The 12548-nt window shown below is 57.1% G+C and overlaps 1 protein-coding gene across 7 annotated transcripts in view; it reads left to right on the forward strand.

The window, feature by feature from the left end:
* ARNT2 (aryl hydrocarbon receptor nuclear translocator 2) overlaps positions 1–12548 on the forward strand; it is a 144069-nt gene that overhangs the window by 62285 nt on the left and 69236 nt on the right. The gene's annotated exons all lie outside the window — the stretch shown is intronic.

Below are 12548 nucleotides of genomic sequence, written 5' to 3' on the forward strand. Positions count from 1 at the left end.
TTTATATGTGCAGAAACGAGATGCATGCCCTGAGGAGTTCAGCAAGGTGTGCTGGGGGCTGGCAGCCGCCAGGGCTGGGGACAGCCTTCACCTGCCTGCGTTGGCCAGGGGTCTCGGGCAAGGCCAGATGTGTGGGGAGAGCCGTCGGAGCACGAGCGGTCTCTCACACTTACTGTTCCTTGCTTCCTGCACCAGTCCTGGGACCTTGCTCTGCAAGTCCGCTTGTCACAGACTTGCCCCCAGGACCAGGAGGAGCTTTGCAGGGTAGACAGCTGGTAACTGCCAGCACAGAGTAGGAGGAGAGCCAGGCACCAAGGGCTGGAGGACCCAGGCTAGAGCAGAAATGAGCCCCGTTGTGCACGATGCTGCTGAGCCCAGCGTGCACGGCCTGGGACAGCAGCTGGCCGGCGTCTGCCTTCCGGCTCAGCCCATTTGGGACACTTTGCAGAAGACGGTGAGGAGCAAACCAGGTTGACCTCAGCTGCACCATTAAGCCTTTCAGGGGAAGAATGACGGGCAGATCACTGGTCCCTCAGGGGCTCTGTGACCTGTGAAGTCCACCCTGCGGTATCAGTTCCGGACAAAAGACCGTCTCTTTCCAACTGTCTATCAAGACGGTAACTTCATGAAAACCATACTTGCAAGTGGATAGCTTATTTTCTTTGCAACACCCGGGCTTTGTCCTTGGGCCGATGCCAAGGTCTGAAATCCAAAACACACTCCACCGTCCATTTCTTGCCTTATTAGGTAACACGTATAAATGGAAAAAAAAAAAAATCCTGGTTTTATCTGAGTCAGCTATTAGCGGTGTTATTGAGTTTCTGTTGCTTGAAATAGAAATAATGTGTTTTAGTGGCAAGAAAAGCATGTTTATTTGATTTCGGCCCCTTGGTAATTGCCCAACAGCGGAGAAAACACTCGGGCCGCCGGAGAAAGCTCTGGGAGTTGTGTTGCCCGAGGTGTTCCGGAAACGCATGAGGATGAAGGCTGAGAGTCACAGGCTGGTCATCTTTGGAATCATCCCAGTGACTTTCCCGCTAGAAACTGCAGCCTGCCTCGATGTCTTACCCCAGATGTTGCTTGGGCATCCGTTCAATCCTTTCCCGTGGCTCAATATTGATATAACCTGCCTTGTTTCCTTTGCTTCGTGCACAGCACGCTCAGCTGCCGCACTGTTTGTCTTTTGCTCTCATATTTTATGTGGAGAAACATTTCATGGATCTGGACGGACGTCCAGTGGAGGCTGCTGGGTTCAGGCTCCCTCCGGAGTCCCAGCCGATAAAGGGTGGAAGCAGAGTCCATGTTCCCATCGGCAGACCCCGCTGCAGGGCCCGCTTCTCCACGCTCCCCCTCCCCGTGCGCATGCTCTCCAGGGGTCTCGGGGGAGGCCGGGGTGGGCTAGGGGGCGTAGGAGAGGCAGTGCGGGTGGTGGACGTGTCCCCGCACTTGGAGCAGAGGCACCGGGTGCCAGTTAATGGCCGTTAAGTTTGAGTCAGTGACTTGACCACCCCCGAGCCTCAGTTTCCTCATCTGTAAGTGCGGGCGGTGCTGTAGCCCCTGTAGGACTGCCCTGAAGCGTGTACGCCTGACCCGTGGGCTGGGGTTAAGGAGAGTGTTTGGGGAATGTAGAGCTCGCTTTCACTTTTCAGTGACGGAAAATCGTATTGAAACCCTGGTGGTCTTCCAGACTGACCGTCTCGCTCTGCTCTGTGTTCTTACACCTCTAGAATGTGCGGGAGGGTCTTGGCATTTCTGCCGAGGGAAGACGGGTGGACGTGGAGCCTTCCTAGCTTTGCCCAGGGATCCTGGGACGGCATTCCGCCTTCCAGCTTGCGCCGGAGAACGTCACCCGTCTGGAGGAGCAGAGGGGCGCGCCGAAGCACTGAGTTTCCACTTTTTCACGCACCCACCCATCCAGCACGTGTGGACTGAGTACTAACTCGCTTTGTGTGGGTGCCGTGTGGAATGTTGGGATGTAGAGCTCTGGCTGGTGCCGTCTGGCTCTCGGGGAGTTGATGGTCTAGCAGTGAAGAGAGACTCCAAAGAAATCATCACGTAGAACAGACATCACACATCGTGGTATGTGTTAGGCAGGAAAAGTCCAAGGGGCTTTGTCAACAAGTAATATGGGACCAGTCTTTTCTGGCAGGTGGGACGGGGCCCTTGGGAGTGTGTGAGGAGCTGGAGGGGGCTGGTGGGACATGCTAGAGGGTGGGGAGAGTCGACCTTTGGTCCCATGGCCGCGAACGCCGGAGGAGACCTGTGACCGAGCTGCAGGGTGCAGAATGGGTTGTAGGGAGGCTGGAGCAGCTGAGGGGGTCACGGTGGTGAGGGCGCTGACGGTATGCAGCAGGGACAGGAGGCTGGGCTGGGGCGCTATAGGGCTCTGCCCTCAGCACAAACAGGGCAGCTAAAAACCCCAGGCGTGGATTCTCCCAGTGCCAGAGGTGAGAGGTGTGACAGCAGGATGTCGACAGGCTGGGTCTGGCTGGGTGCGGTGTGGAGGCTCTGCAGGGTGTCTGTTCCGTGCCTCTCTGCTGCTATCCGGGGATGGCCGGCGGTGCTGACGCTCACTGATTCTAGCCCCATCCTTCCTGTCTCCGCCTCGGCCACGCACGGCGTTCTCCCCGTGTCTCTGGGTCCAGATTGTCTTCAGGACCTGTCCCCAATCCCACCCATTCTGAGTCATTTAAACTGGCTTATGTCTACAGAGACCCTGTGCATAGGTGAGACCACAGTCGTAGGTTCTAGGGAGACATGCATCTTGGGGCACCCTGTGCAGCCCGGGGCAGTGATAGTGGGGACTCGGGTTCTCGGGAGGACTGCCGCCAGGGAAGCCAGTCCACTCGCTGCAGCCCTCTCTCTACCCGAAAGCGTTAAGAAAGCTGAGTGTTGAGGGTCCTTGGTGACCCTGTATCGCCAGCCCCATTGTCTCTGACGCATCTCTTCTGCCGGAAATGCATTCAGCTGTGGCGAGAACAGGAGGCTCCTTCTCAGTGGCCTCCACGTGCTGTGTCGAACCGGGCCACCGGACCACCACTGCCGTGGATGCGTTTGCATCACCTGTGGGCGCCTGCAGACCCCTCAGCCCGTGCTCGCGGACGGATGTTACTGCAGGGCAGGACGTGCTGTGTGTGCCAGCTGGGAAGTGGGGGTTTCCGGGGCCGTCGGTCAGGGTCACAGCCCCAGGCGAGGGTCCCCCAGGCCCCTCCCCACCCTCACACAGCACTCGCTCAGGTCCGAGCATCATGGAGAGTGCACCACGGGTGTCATCAGGTCCGCTTCTCTGCCACGTTCTCCTGACCCTGCTTCCTCCTCCCCGCCACCCCCGCCTCCGCAGCACCTGCCGCTGCTTGTCCTCCATGGCAGGGGGGCGAGGCCTGCTCGAGGGGAGATGAGGAGCCCGCCTCCTTCCCTGCTTCTCCGCACCTCGTGGATCTGGTGGGACCTGGTCGTCAGCCCCCCACCCAGCTCCCGTGGGAGCATTGAATTTCCCAGAAGCGCTTCTTCGCTGGTCGTGCCCCCTTCTCACGCTCACCCCAGCCCCTCGCCTCAATTCCTTCTCACAGGATTCTCGGCCTGATGCCTGGTCCTTCCTCAGGCCGCACCTGCCACTCGGCACTGTCTTTGTGGACAGAATCAGAGCCAGACGTAGTTCAGAGCCAGGGCCAAGACCATTTCTGCCGAGAACGGTGGAAGGTCACCACTGTAGGCTGAGGGCGGGTCCAGAGGCAGGGATCGGGGCAAGCCAGAAAGGGGGGGTTGGTGCTGGGATGCCCGGGGTGGGGAGGCAGAGGCACACAGCGGACAGCGGGTGGGGGAGGGGAAGTTTGGCCCCCAGCTTGGGACCTCTTCTGCTGCGACAGGAACCTGGGCCGCTCAGGGCCAGTGCTGCCAGTCTCCACTGTCCAGAGACAGTTTCTGGATGGAAGGCCTAGCAGGTGTCGGCTCACCGATGCTGGGCGCTGTGCCTTGTTTCCTGAAGCTTCCTCTGCAGCTGGACCGTGACGCAGGGCATGGGACCCTGTGCCATCCCTGGGCGCAAACCCCTTTCCCTTCCTGTCCTTACCTCCTATGTCTGAGGCCCTAGCATGTGTGGACCAGACTCACAGCCGGTCAGAGTCGGAGGTCTGACATGGGAGCATGCCAGGCTCTGCGAGGCTTGATGTGCTAGTGGCATTCAATGACTGGACTTTCCATGGGCCATGGAGAATGCCCCTGTGCCAGAAGTCACAGAGAGGCACGCAGCCTCCTTCACAGCGGGGCTCAAGGGGAGTCAGGTGAGTCTGGGTTCACTGTGGGTAAGCTGGGGAGCCCAGAGCCCTCCCGGCCACACCTGAGTTGTGCAGTTGTTCCATCAGGAACCCCCCGGGAGAAGGGGCCGCGGGCTCCACAGTGTCTAGGCAGAGAAGCACCTTCTGGCAGCCCCCGAGAGCAGTGAGGGGAGCCTGAAGAAGGCAGGGATGGGGTTCAGTGCTCTCAAACGGGTCAGCATTCGTATTTGCCATCCGCTTTACCCATGCATGTACCGTGAACTGGGAACTCTCAGTCTGGCTCCGAGTTCGCCCAGAGATTTCACCCCCTCCCTGCACCGTTGGCATGTTCCTCTGGAACGCTGAGAATCCCCTTCTCGAGATCTGTGCTCTGTGTTCTCCTCTGTGTGTGTGGCACTTCTTGAAAGGGGCAACATCCAAGTCGTGCTCGAAAGCCAGCAGCTTCGTGATGAGTAAGTATTTAAGATCCTCAGCCCTACAACAGCGGGTCTCAGTCTGGGCACACATCAGGACTCCACTGGCTCTCACAGACCTTCCAGTGCGGGCACTCTGACCCGTGTCTCGGAATTCGACCCTATGGTGGCGAAGTCCAGGCGCCGATACCGTTGAAAACAGCCCTGGTGATTTCGGTGTCAGCCAAAGGTTGCGAACTACCGTACCCACACCAAAAAAAAACAAACAAAAACCCGGAACAAAATGAAAGAGGACAGCCTGATTTGTTTTTTATAGCAGGACAGAAATTTCAACAAGGTCAAAATAAAAAAGAAACAAAATGTTAACATTGTCATCAGTCAGCAACAATGTTGAAAAATGAGCAGCAGGAGCTTTTAAACCCTCCTCGCCAGCCTTGAATTCTTAACCAAGCATCTTTTGTCCTAACTCTGATGCTCCAGAAGTAAACAAAGACTTTTTTTCTCCATCTGTAAAAGGAAACCATGACAAAAATAACCTACTGGTAGGATAGTTTTGAGGCAGATACAATTATTTTGAGTTACTTTAGGGCAAACGAAAAGACAAATGGAGTCATTGCATCTTCCTGGCATGACGCGGGTTTCAGGAATAGTCTCACGTGACGGCTGTGTTTGGTAATGCTTCGGTTAAAAATAACTCGATTGCAGAAACTGCACCGGGATCAGGAAAATTAAAATAGTTTCCTTTGGCCATACTAAAAAAAGAGACATATTTCTCTCTGAAATGTCATGATTCACACCCAACCGTGAAATAAAAATGCACGTACAGCAGTGATCTTTCCTGTTTGTTGCTTCCTCCGTGGAAGCTAATTGAGGCAAACATCTGCATTCGGTTTGTCCTTTATTTTTGTGGATTCTTTTCTTATACAACAACGCAAAGCTTTGCCTGCCAGCCGTTGACTCAGGTGGTGACCGACGGATGGCTTTCAGTTTCCCCCTTCCTGGTGATGACAGAAATTAGTCTCTGATGAGCTGTTTACAATGTCATTCTTTAACCTTGGCTCAAGTGCACACCTTCTGAGGACCTAGACTCATGAGAGCTCCATGTCGTGGGGACCTCAGAGCTCCCATGGACTGGGTCTTCTGGGGGTCATGTGCTCCCTGCAGAAGCACCTAGAAAGTCCCCACCTGGCCTCTTTTGGATGCACACAGTGACAGAGCTGGTCATGTCAGGAGACAGCCCCATCTGCTTGGGACGATAGGCTTGCGCTCGCCGTGAAGTCCTTGGTCACCCCATCTCTGTGCCCCACGGCCCAGCTGACACTGCGGGACGGGACTAGGAATGGACACATACCGTCCAGCGTACACACGTGCGGACTCGGGGGGCGAGTCCAGACCATGGGCTTCGGAGCCAGAGGCTGCCACGGGGCCCAGTTTTACCCCAGACAACCCCATCTCAGGGCCCCTGTTTCCGGCTCTAGGGTGGCGTGAGGATGACGCCTGAGCCAGCAGGCCCAGAGCTCAGTCGGAACCGGCTAGTGCCTTTCCTCATGGCCAGCAGCCTTCGCCTGGCCGAGTCTCTGGGCACCAAGCCCGTGTGGGCACTTGTGTGCGCGCTTCTGGAGAACGGTGCCCCCTCGGGGAATGGTCCGGGGGAGCCATGGAGGTCAGGGGAGGAACTAGCCAAGGTGCGGTTTGGGAAAGGTCCAGCCTCAGCCTGATGCTGCAGGGGGTCAGGCGGCTGCGTCACACGACAGGCTGTCCCGTCGGAGGCGAGAGAGCGGGCTGTCCTCGGTCACAGACCCTGAGGGGTGGGTGACACTCCCAGGCACCTGCAAGCCCGGCTGCTTCCAAGTAGCTTCAGGGACACGCGTGTGAGAAGATGCAGGGTGAGCAGTGAGCTGAAGCCCCATCGGCCCCGGGGTGGGGTCTGCCGGTCAGCTTGGCACGAGGGGCCTGGGGATCTGCCTGGGACACCAGCAGTGTCCTGGGACACCTGCAGGACAGGCCTGCAGGGCTGGGAGCCAGCCACGGGTGGAGATGGTGACCCCCTGGCATGCCCACAAGAGCAGCCGAGGCTCGGGCTGGGGCACGACCCCTCTGGGCCCTCTCTCTAGACCTCCAGCTCCCGGGGCTTGAGCACCGAGTCTTTGTGGATGAAGGGAAACCACTTTTCGGGAGGCGGAGTGCATGTCTCCTGTGAACCTGCTGTTACTTACTCAGCCCGAGCCAGAGGCCGAGAGCACGTCAGTGAGCCAAACACGGTCGCCGTCCGCGAAGAAGCTGTCCTTACGGCTATGGAGAGAACAGACAGTCCTGCGGTCAGTGCAGAATGAAAATAGTGACGTGTCCCAAGGCGGGACGTCAGGAGGCTGTGAACACACTAGCGGGGACCCCTCATTCCCGTGCTGGAAGTGGTGGGGGAGCAGGGTGAAGCCCCTTGAGGAAGTGATGTTCACACTGGGATGGAGGCTGTGGATAGGGGTCAGCCATGGGCAGGGCCTGGGAGTGTCAAGCACTTTCCCAGCTGCAAGGCCGGCATGTGCAAAGGCCCTGTGGCAAGGAGACATTTTTCAGTCTGGGAAGGTGACTAGGACCGTGGCGTGTGATGAGGGGGAGGTTGGGCCGGTGGCAGCCACGGGGGAGCACAGTGCTTCTAGAATTTACTAAGAGCACAAAGAGCAACCCCTGGAAGGGTGCACAGAGGCTTCCCGGATGCAGGGGAGGAGATCATTATGCTGTGGTTTTGGAACCCAAGAAGAAAGGGAATGAGCGTCTGCATACTACATGAAGTGCCGTGTGACGGAACTTCGCACGTGCTTCTTACTCAATCCATCGTGGCCATTACTTAGTTACCTACATACGGAGATCTGGTTGTCCCAGCACCTTCGCTGAAAACACTGTCCTTCCTCCAGTGGGGGAGGGCCATGATCCTTCGCCAAAAATCAGTTCTCTGTGCGTTGGGGGGGCAGTCTGCTTCTAGACTCCATGCCGGCCCGTCGACCTCCCTCTGCTCGCACGCCGGTTCTGTGCGGTCTTGATTCCTGCCGCTGCGTCCTGAAATCAGGCTGCGTTCGTCTCCCTGCGTTATTCCTCTTTTCCAGCATAATTTTGGCCCCTGCGGGGTCTTTGCCTTTATTTCCACGTGAATTACATGGCCCGCTTGCCTGGCCGTGCGGAGAAGCCCGACGGGGACTTGTCTGGGAGGCATCAGATCTACAGATCCGTCTGGCGAGAACCGGCACCATCTTGAGCCCTGTGACTGCGAGCTCTGTGCCCCGTCCATTTACTTGTCTTTCATTTCATGGACGTTATTTTGTTATTGTCCGGGTACGGGCCGCGGACAGATTTATCTCTAAGTATTTTGTACCTTTTGTGCCCACGTCGATGGGGGTTTCGGTTTCAGTTTCGAATTGCTCAGTGATAGGACACGGAAATAGAACTTTTCTTGCCCGATTGCACTGTTTTAGACCTTTATCACACGTAGAACATGAGGCAGAATGGACGTGGGCAGAGTGGACGGCTTTGTTCCCCGATTGCACAAAGAACTCGGCCTTTCCTCATTCCTTCCTGCGCCTGCACAAGTTCTCCTGCTTGTCCTTGATCAGCTGGAGCAAGTTCCTCCTGCTCCAAGTTTGCTGAGTGTTTTATGAAGAATGGGTGTTGGGTTTTGTCCAATCCCTCGGTGACATCGAGCGTGATGACGGTCTGGTTTTTCCTTCTTAGTTTGTTCCCGGGGTGAGTTTCATTGTTTGGTGTTTTGGAGCGAAGCCCGTTTTTCATTCCTGAGTCAAACCGTGCTGGGGTAACGACGTATGACACTTTGTAGGTGGTGGGGTTTGACCTGCTAACATTTTGTGTGCGGGTTCTTGTCGCGGGCTCGTGCAGGATGTGGGCCTTTCTCTGCTGTCCGGAACACACTCACTGGCGTTGGCTCGTGTGGGAAACTCGGGGTCATCCTCGTGTCCCTCCTTCTGGGCAAAATACCCCTTTTATCCGGCTGGTTTAGGTTTTTCTTGCTGTAAGCGGTGTTGAACAGTCGGGTTATGGTTTGCCTGAGGATGGCTTCCTTATGTTTATCATACTTGGTGTTCATTTAGTTTTCTTAATCTTTGGGCTTATGGTTTTCATCATGTTTATAAGAAATATCAGCTTTCCATTCTTCGGATGTTTCTCCTGTTATCTTTCCCCGCTGCTTCTGGGGCTCCAGTTCCAAGTACCTGAGACCGAGGCGGCCGTCCTGCAGCTCACAGATGCTCTTGTGATCGTTTCAAATCCCTTTTTATCTGTGTATATTTCAATTTAAATAGTTCTTTTCCCCGTGTTCAAGTTCACGCATCCTTTTTTCCGACATTACCTCCCCGGCCCTTTCTCCATCCTGTGTGTTTTCCGTCTGAGACTGGGCCGTCTCCAGCGGCAGGATTTCCATGCTGTCCTCACCTTTCTCATCCTTCCGCTGATGCCTTGGGGCGGGGGGCTCCCTGTGTGCACCTCCCTCGCCGGTTCCCCCGGCCACCCTAGCTCCCCAGTCCCTGGGGGGTGTGCCCCCGCCTGACCCGCTCAGACTGGGCCGTCTGCCTGGGCTGCGGCCGGACGTCCCCTCCAGCAACATCACATCGTTCGGGTTTCAAATCTGAAATCCTGTTTTTCACCTAAAAGCAATCTTTCTCGGTTTCAGGTAATTTTCTTTTTATCCACGGAAGATGCCCTCCACGTCGCCGAGACTGGGTATTTCCATATTGCCTGCTTCGTTGTGTTTCATGGGGGGGCGGGTGTTGCTGTGATTTCTTAATTCCTCAGATCGCTTTCTTGTTAGATCCCGAATCTTCTCACACATCCGTCCGGCTTCCTTCTTCCTTACCTTCTTATTCATCCTCTGTCCCTGACGTGTGTTAGGAGTTGAAATGGTCATGCTCAGCATGGATTTCTTGGAAACTTCACTTTTCTACCTTGGAGCCCAGGTGCTGGGGGCAGGGGGAGGTAGGAGGCTGCGGCGGCCCGGGGGGCACCCCTCAGAGGTGGCCATCGTCCTCTTCATGGGGCAGGTTGGCCGCTGGAAGTCAAGCTGACAAGACAGCTCTGCCCCGGGCCTCTCTGTCCAGACCCTGGGACACTTCTCTGCTTCTGGGCCCCCTGGTCTCTTCCCTGCTTGTAGGTTTGGAGGCTTCTGCGGGGGGACCCTCTGCTTCTCCCAGGCAGCCCCTTTGTATTTCTTATCCCACGGGGCTGCCCATGTTCACCCCACCCTCCTACCTGCCCCGTTCCTCGAAAACAAACCCTTCCTTGCTTCCCATCTCTTCAGGGCCCTCGACCCTGTTTTTGTGCATGGAGGCAGATTTTTGTTGCTATTTTTGTATTTTTGGATCATTTCATTAGCAGTTTGCTAGGGAGGCCAGGCTTGGCCTGAAACTGCCTTCTGGAAGGACACGTTGGCCCCCGGCTCCTCCCACACGCCAGGCGGCCAGAGAAGGAGAGGAGGGTTAATCATTTACCGGCAAAATGAAAGCCCTCAGGCCTGCGTTTCTGGCATTTTTGCAGCATGACGCCCGGAGAGGAATGTATTTTTTTTCAAGCACACCCCAGCATATCCTAAACAAGATGAAGCGTTTGTACTTCTGCCTGCAGATGAAATAACAGACGAGGCGCTGGCTGTGGGGGGTGGAGGCTGGGGGGTGACAGAGGGGAGGGAGGGAGGGGTGAGGACACCGGACCGCTGGGGGATGGGGGGGCCAGTTTGTGACACAGGTCACAGCCCCCCCCCGCCCCCGGTCGTCCTGCCTGGACTATGCGCCCCGGGAGAAAGGTGGCGAGCTGTACACTTTCCAGGGGGCCCTGCTAGCTGGGTTGTTGGTGGCAAGGTGCTGGAGCCCGTCACCAGCTGTGGAGCTCTGCTTCTTGGTGTGGATATGCTCCAGAGCTCATCCTGGCCTTGTGACTGTGGGACACGGTTGTCTCTGCGATGTTCCGTGCAGACCTGCCTGGCTCGGGTGTCCTTGGTGCCGTCCCTAGAGGGCAGAGTGGCTCTGAGGAAGGACCCACCAGAAATCAGGCTGCTTGGCAAAAAGGCTGTCAGTGGGGCCTGTTGGTGGCCGTGCTCAGTCCCCGTCACCAGCCCTAATCACAGGTCCCTTTGTTTTGTGCTGCTCCATGGCCAGAGCCTGGAGTCCAAACCCGGAGGAGGGATGGTCCCCTGCAGGACCGTCCCTGCTCTCCGGAATCGTCTCCCTCTCGGGGCTGGCCGAGCGCAGCGTCCGCTCAAGGACCGCGACCACGGTCGTGCGTGGTCATGGCTTCCAACACCGTCTGCTGCAGATGGGCAGGGACTCGGTCCCCGCGGCTGGGCCTCTCTCCGCCGTGCTCTCAGAGACGGGCAGCGTTCAATATTAATGCTAGCCTTACAAGTGTTTGCTTCTAAATCTGAATTATTGATAGCCTCACATTTAAAACACCAATCACACGCATTTCCCCAGACGGTGCTAAGCCGGTGAGAAGTTTTGCTTTTGCCGTATGGCATGGCCTTTGAGAAGCACAGTCGAAATTTACTGCCACCAACGCGCAGGGACGGGTGGGGCTTTCGGAAGCACATTTGCTGAACTTCTACAGGGCCCTGCTTTCCCGCCTCTGGCTCAGTGACAGGCAGCCTCAGGCCCGGCTCCCCTGGGGGCTTCTGCCAGCCCAGCTCCGGTCACCAGCCCCTCTCCCACCGAGCTCCAGCTGGACGGGACTTGGCCCCATTCTCAGACCCCCGCCCCCCCAAGCTTCCCCGTACCCTCTTGTGACGCTATTGTTCTGGAAGAATCCATTGCTCTGTGGGGCAATTTCCACCCCAGCGTGGTGGGGCTGTCTTTTATAGTTCCATTTCTGCCAGACTTCACCCCCTCCCTACCCCCGATGCCCTCCCAGCCCGAGTGGCACGTCCCTGTGCCATGGGAGAAGCGCGCCCGCGTGTGGTCTGGGAGGCTAGAGTGTGGCGCGGCCGGCGAGGCGAGCTGGGTGAGGAAGCTTCCCTCAGTCGCTGCTGCGAAACCACTTGTCCTTACAAAACCCCTTGCAGATGCCAGTGCCAGCGTCCCTGGTGGGTAAAAGGTTGTGGGCTGGCCAGTGGGACACACACATACCCTGCCATTCACCCCCCCTGCCCGGGCGCCTAGACTCCCCCCCCCCCCCCCCACACACACACACACAAATATACCGGGCCAGCCACCTGCCTGTCTTCCAGGACTGTGAACTCCATGATCCCGGCCGGCCACGGGCCGAGCATCTTCCTGGGTCCTGGGTCCCTCCCTGTTGGGGGTCACGGCAGCCAGTATCTTCACAGGCTCTTCTGGGGTCCCCCTCCTGGGTGTTCAGCCCAGCGTGCGTCTAGGCTCTGCTGGGACAGGATCTTACTGAGCTAATTAAAGCCTCAAGTCAGTTGACCTTAAAAAATGGAGATCATCCAAGTAGGTTTGACCTAGTCGGTTGAGCCATTATAAAGAGCAAAGGATTGTATCTGATTGGTGACAGACGGAAAGGCAGAGAGTCCAGGCCCAAGGAGGACTCCGCGTACCACTGCTGGCTTTGACAGTGGAGGGGGCTGCGAGCAGATGTGTGTGGGAAGCCTCCTGGGAGGGACCCCCTCTTGATGCCCAGCGAGGAATGGGGCCCCTCAGGCCAGCCACTGCAGGGAACTGGCTCTGCCGGGAGCTCAGATGAGCCTGGAGACAGGTTCCTGCCCAGAACCTCCAGAAAGGAGCCCAGCCCAGCCACCGCCTCGGTTTTGGCCTCAGGGGCGCCGAGCAGAGACCTCAGTCAAGCCCACCCGGGACTTGGACCCAACGAACTGTGAGCTAATAGACGGGGGTTGTTTTATGCATCTGGGTTT

The sequence above is a fragment of the Mustela nigripes genome, chromosome 13 (genome assembly GCF_022355385.1).
Source record: "Mustela nigripes isolate SB6536 chromosome 13, MUSNIG.SB6536, whole genome shotgun sequence".
Classification (NCBI taxonomy): Eukaryota; Metazoa; Chordata; class Mammalia; order Carnivora; family Mustelidae; genus Mustela; species Mustela nigripes.